We start from the raw sequence: 5000 nt of genomic DNA, 5'->3' as shown, positions 1-5000 counted from the left end.
TCATTTCCAATCCCACCAATTATTAAGCCAGATCGCTGTTGTAGCCACATTTCGGAACCCCATGTGGCAAGTGGCGCCTGCTACTCGGCATTCTGATTTGCAACACTCCTCACATGAACACACATGCATTCCAGCAGCATGCTAGTTGGCTTTACATTTTTCCTGCATTGAATTGCAGCTCTTCCTGCACGATTCTTTGTTCTCTTGCTGTTTGTCCCTCTCAGGTTTCTATGCACCTTGTCTCTCCTCTCTGTTGCTGTGTCCTGGTGTGCCTGCGCCAACATGTTTTTTTTTGCCAACTTATTTTGTTGTTCTGCGTTCTTTCGTCCCTTGCGTCGACCCCCTTGCATTTGTGTAGCAGCAGGAAAATGTGCAGGAAAGAAATGGTGAAAGCAAAGTGAGAGAGAGAGCAGCAAAAAGGTTGTTGATGGATCAACGGCACTGTGTGTGCAGAAGCATGAGCAGCCTGTGGATGGCAGCAAAAGCCTACTGCACCTGGTATTCCCAGGCAGTCTCCCATCCAAGTACTAACCAGGCCTGACTCTGCTTAGTTTCCGAGATCAGACGAGATCGGGAGTTTTCAGACTAGTGTGGCCTCAGGCATCGATGACATGGCTTTCTCTTTACTTAACCGGACATAGGCTGTTCTTCACTTCTTTTTCTCCTTCCATGCATTCATCCAAGGAATCAGCACTCAAGATTCATTTCAACATTTTCCTTCCGCCACACCCACCTCTTGCTGCTCTGACTCCCACACAAGCAAACGACAAGCCCTACCCTTCATTGCCTTGCCTCAAGCTTCAAAACTGCCTGACTTTCACCATTCCCTCACTCACCCACAAATCACTCACTCACTCACCCCCCAATCTCACGCTCGCCAACCTCGAAATCTCTCATCCCCTCAAATCGCTCTCCCCCAAATCTCCCCATCCCCAAATCTCTCCTCCCCCAAAAAAGCTTCCACCGCCCCCAAAACACCAGGATTGTTTCATTTCCAATCCCACCAATTATTAAGCCAGATCGCTGTTGTAGCCACATTTCGGAACCCCATGTGGCAAGTGGCGCCTGCTACTCGGCATTCTGATTTGCAACACTCCTCACATGAACACACATGCATTCCAGCAGCATGCTAGTTGGCTTTACATTTTTCCTGCATTGAATTGCAGCTCTTCCTGCACGATTCTTTGTTCTCTTGCTGTTTGTCCCTCTCAGGTTTCTATGCACCTTGTCTCTCCTCTCTGTTGCTGCGTCCTGGTGTGCCTGCGCCAGCGTGTATTTTTTTGCCAACTTATTTTGTTGTTCTGCGTTCTTTCGTCCCTTGCGTCGACCCCCTTGCATTTGTGTAGCAGCAGGAGAATGTGCAGGAAAGAAATGGTGAAAGCAAAGTGAGAGAGAGAGCAGCAAAAAGGTTGTTGATGGATCAACGGCACTGTGTGTGCAGAAGCATGAGCAGCCTGTGGATGGCAGCAAAAGCCTACTGCACCTGGTATTCCCAGGCAGTCTCCCATCCAAGTACTAACCAGGCCTCAGTCTGCTTGGTTTCCGAGATCAGACGGGATCGGGCGTTTTCAGACTAGTGTGGCCGTAGGCATCGATGTCATGGCTTTCTCTTTACTTAAACGGACATAAGGCTGTTCTTCACTCCTTTTTCTCCTTCCATGCATTCATCCAAGGAATCAGCACTCAAGATTCATTTCAACATTTTCCTTCCGCCACACCCACCTCTTGCTGCTCTGACTCCCACACAAGCAAACGACAAGGCCTACCCTTCATTGCCTTGCCTCAAGCTTCAAAACTGCCTGACTTTCACCATTCCCTCACTCACCCACAAATCACTCACTCATTCACCCCCCAATCTCACGCTCGCCAACCTCGAAATCTCTCATCCCCTCAAATCGCTCTCCCCCAAATCTCCCCATCCCCAAATCTCTCCTCCCCCAAAAAAGCTTCCACCGCCCCCAAAACACCAGGATTGTTTCATTTCCAATCCCACCAATTATTAAGCCAGATCGCTGTTGTAGCCACATTTCGGAACCCCATGTGGCAAGTGGCGCCTGCTACTCGGCATTCTGATTTGCAACACTCCTCACATGAACACACATGCATTCCAGCAGCATGCTAGTTGGCTTTACATTTTTCCTGCATTGAATTGCAGCTCTTCCTGCACAATTCTTGGTTCTCTTGCTGTTTGTCCCTCTCAGGTTTCTATGCACCTTGTCTCTCCTCTCTGTTGCTGCGTCCTGGTGTGCCTGCGCCAGCGTGTATTTTTTTGCCAACTTATTTTGTTGTTCTGCGTTCTTTCGTCCCTTGCGTCGACCCCCTTGCATTTGTGTAGCAGCAGGAAAATGTGCAGGAAAGAAATGGTGAAAGCAAAGTGAGAGAGAGAGCAGCAAAAAGGTTGTTGATGGATCAACGGCACTGTGTGTGCAGAAGCATGAGCAGCCTGTGGATGGCAGCAAAAGCCTACTGCACCTGGTATTCCCAGGCAGTCTCCCATCCAAGTACTAACCAGGCGAGACTCTGCTTAGCTTCCGAGATCAGACGAGATCGGGCATTTTCAGACTAGTGTGGCCATAGGCATCAATGTCATGGCTTTCTCTTTACTTAAACGGACATAAGGCTGTTCTTCACTCCTTTTTCTCCTTCCATGCATTCATCCAAGGAATCAGCACTCAAGATTCATTTCAACATTTTCCTTCCGCCACACCCACCTCTTGCTGCTCTGACTCCCACACAAGCAAACGACAAGGCCTACCCTTCATTGCCTTGCCTCAAGCTTCAAAACTGCCTGACTTTCACCATTCCCTCACTCACCCACAAATCACTCACTCATTCACCCCCCAATCTCACGCTCGCCAACCTCGAAATCTCTCATCCCCTCAAATCGCTCTCCCCCAAATCTCCCCATCCCCAAATCTCTCCTCCCCCAAAAAAGCTTCCACCGCCCCCAAAACACCAGGATTGTTTCATTTCCAATCCCACCAATTATTAAGCCAGATCGCTGTTGTAGCCACATTTCGGAACCCCATGTGGCAAGTGGCGCCTGCTACTCGGCATTCTGATTTGCAACACTCCTCACATCAACACACATGCATTCCAGCAGCATGCTAGTTGGCTTTACATTTTTCCTGCATTGAATTGCAGCTCTTCCTGCACGATTCTTGGTTCTCTTGCTGTTTGTCCCTCTCAGGTTTCTATGCACCTTGTCTCTCCTCTCTGTTGCTGCGTCCTGGTGTGCCTGCGCCAGCGTGTATTTTTTTGCCAACTTATTTTGTTGCTCTGCGTTCTTTCGTCCCTTGCGTCGACCCCCTTGCATTTGTGTAGCAGCAGGAAAATGTGCAGGAAAGAAATGGTGAAAGCAAAGTGAGAGAGAGAGCAGCAAAAAGGTTGTTGATGGATCAACGGCACTGTGTGTGCAGAAGCATGAGCAGCCTGTGGATGGCAGCAAAAGCCTACTGCACCTGGTATTTCCAGGCAGTCTCCCATCCAAGTACTAACCAGGCCTCAGTCTGCTTGGTTTCCGAGATCAGACGGGATCGGGCGTTTTCAGACTAGTGTGGCCGTAGGCATCGATGTCATGGCTTTCTCTTTACTTAAACGGACATAAGGCTGTTCTTCACTCCTTTTTCTCCTTCCATGCATTCATCCAAGGAATCAGCACTCAAGATTCATTTCAACATTTTCCTTCCGCCACACCCACCTCTTGCTGCTCTGACTCCCACACAAGCAAACGACAAGGCCTACCCTTCATTGCCTTGCCTCAAGCTTCAAAACTGCCTGACTTTCACCATTCCCTCACTCACCCACAAATCACTCACTCATTCACCCCCCAATCTCACGCTCGCCAACCTCGAAATCTCTCATCCCCTCAAATCGCTCTCCCCCAAATCTCCCCATCCCCAAATCTCTCCTCCCCCAAAAAAGCTTCCACTGCCCCCAAAACACCAGGATTGTTTCATTTCCAATCCCACCAATTATTAAGCCAGATCGCTGTTGTAGCCACATTTCGGAACCCCATGTGGCAAGTGGCGCCTGCTACTCGGCATTCTGATTTGCAACACTCCTCACATGAACACACATGCATTCCAGCAGCATGCTAGCTGGCTTTACATTTTTCCTGCATTGAATTGCAGCTCTTCCTGCACGATTCTTTGTTCTCTTGCTGTTTGTCCCTCTCAGGTTTCTATGCACCTTGTCTCTCCTCTCTGTTGCTGTGTCCTGGTGTGCCTGCGCCAGCATGTTTTTTTTTGCCAACTTATTTTGTTGTTCTGCGTTCTTTCGTCCCTTGCGTCGACCCCCTTGCATTTGTGTAGCAGCAGGAGAATGTGCAGGAAAGAAATGGTGAAAGCAAAGTGAAAGAGAGAGCAGCAAAAAGGTTGTTGATGGATCAACGGCACTGTGTGTGCAGAAGCATGAGCAGCCTGTGGATGGCAGCAAAAGCCTACTGCACCTGGTATTCCCAGGCAGTCTCCCATCCAAGTACTAACCAGTCCTGACTCTGCTTAGCTTCCGAGATCAGACAAGATCGGGCGTTTTCAGACTAGTGTGGCCATAGGCATCGATGTCATGGCTTTCTCTTTACTTAAACGGACATAAGGCTGTTCTTCACTCCTTTTTCTCCTTCCATGCATTCATCCAAGGAATCAGCACTCAAGATTCATTTCAACATTTTCCTTCCGCCACACCCACCTCTTGCTGCTCTGACTCCCACACAAGCAAACGACAAGCCCTACCCTTCATTGCCTTGCCTCAAGCTTCAAAACTGCCTGACTTTCACCATTCCCTCACTCACCCACAAATCACTCACTCATTCACCCCCCAATCTCACGCTCGCCAACCTCGAAATCTCTCATCCCCTCAAATCGCTCTCCCCCAAATCTCCCCATCCCCAAATCTCTCCTCCCCCAAAAAAGCTTCCACCGCCCCCAAAACACCAGGATTGTTTCATTTCCAATCCCACCAATTATTAAGCCAGATCGCTGTTGTAGCCACATTTCGGA

At 49.1% G+C, this 5000-nt stretch overlaps 2 non-coding genes and 3 pseudogenes across 2 annotated transcripts; all 5 read right to left on the bottom strand.

Moving 5' to 3' along the window:
• Positions 1-483: 483 nt before the first annotated feature.
• On the bottom strand, positions 484-602 carry LOC139269696 (5S ribosomal RNA; annotated as a pseudogene).
• Positions 603-1471: 869 nt separating this feature from the next.
• Positions 1472-1590, bottom strand: LOC139269594 (5S ribosomal RNA). The gene has a single exon (XR_011594317.1). It is a non-coding gene; the product is annotated as a 5S ribosomal RNA (ribosomal RNA).
• Positions 1591-2460: 870 nt separating this feature from the next.
• On the bottom strand, positions 2461-2579 carry LOC139269716 (5S ribosomal RNA; annotated as a pseudogene).
• Positions 2580-3449: 870 nt separating this feature from the next.
• On the bottom strand, positions 3450-3568 carry LOC139269407 (5S ribosomal RNA). The gene has a single exon (XR_011594289.1). It is a non-coding gene; the product is annotated as a 5S ribosomal RNA (ribosomal RNA).
• Positions 3569-4438: 870 nt separating this feature from the next.
• LOC139269668 (5S ribosomal RNA) lies at positions 4439-4557 on the bottom strand (annotated as a pseudogene).
• Positions 4558-5000: the final 443 nt, after the last annotated feature.

This window comes from Pristiophorus japonicus, chromosome 8 (genome assembly GCF_044704955.1).
Source record: "Pristiophorus japonicus isolate sPriJap1 chromosome 8, sPriJap1.hap1, whole genome shotgun sequence".
Lineage (NCBI taxonomy): Eukaryota > Metazoa > Chordata > Chondrichthyes > Pristiophoridae > Pristiophorus > Pristiophorus japonicus.
The sequence above is the reverse complement of the archived record's forward strand: the minus strand, read 5'-3'. Positions and strand labels throughout refer to the sequence as shown.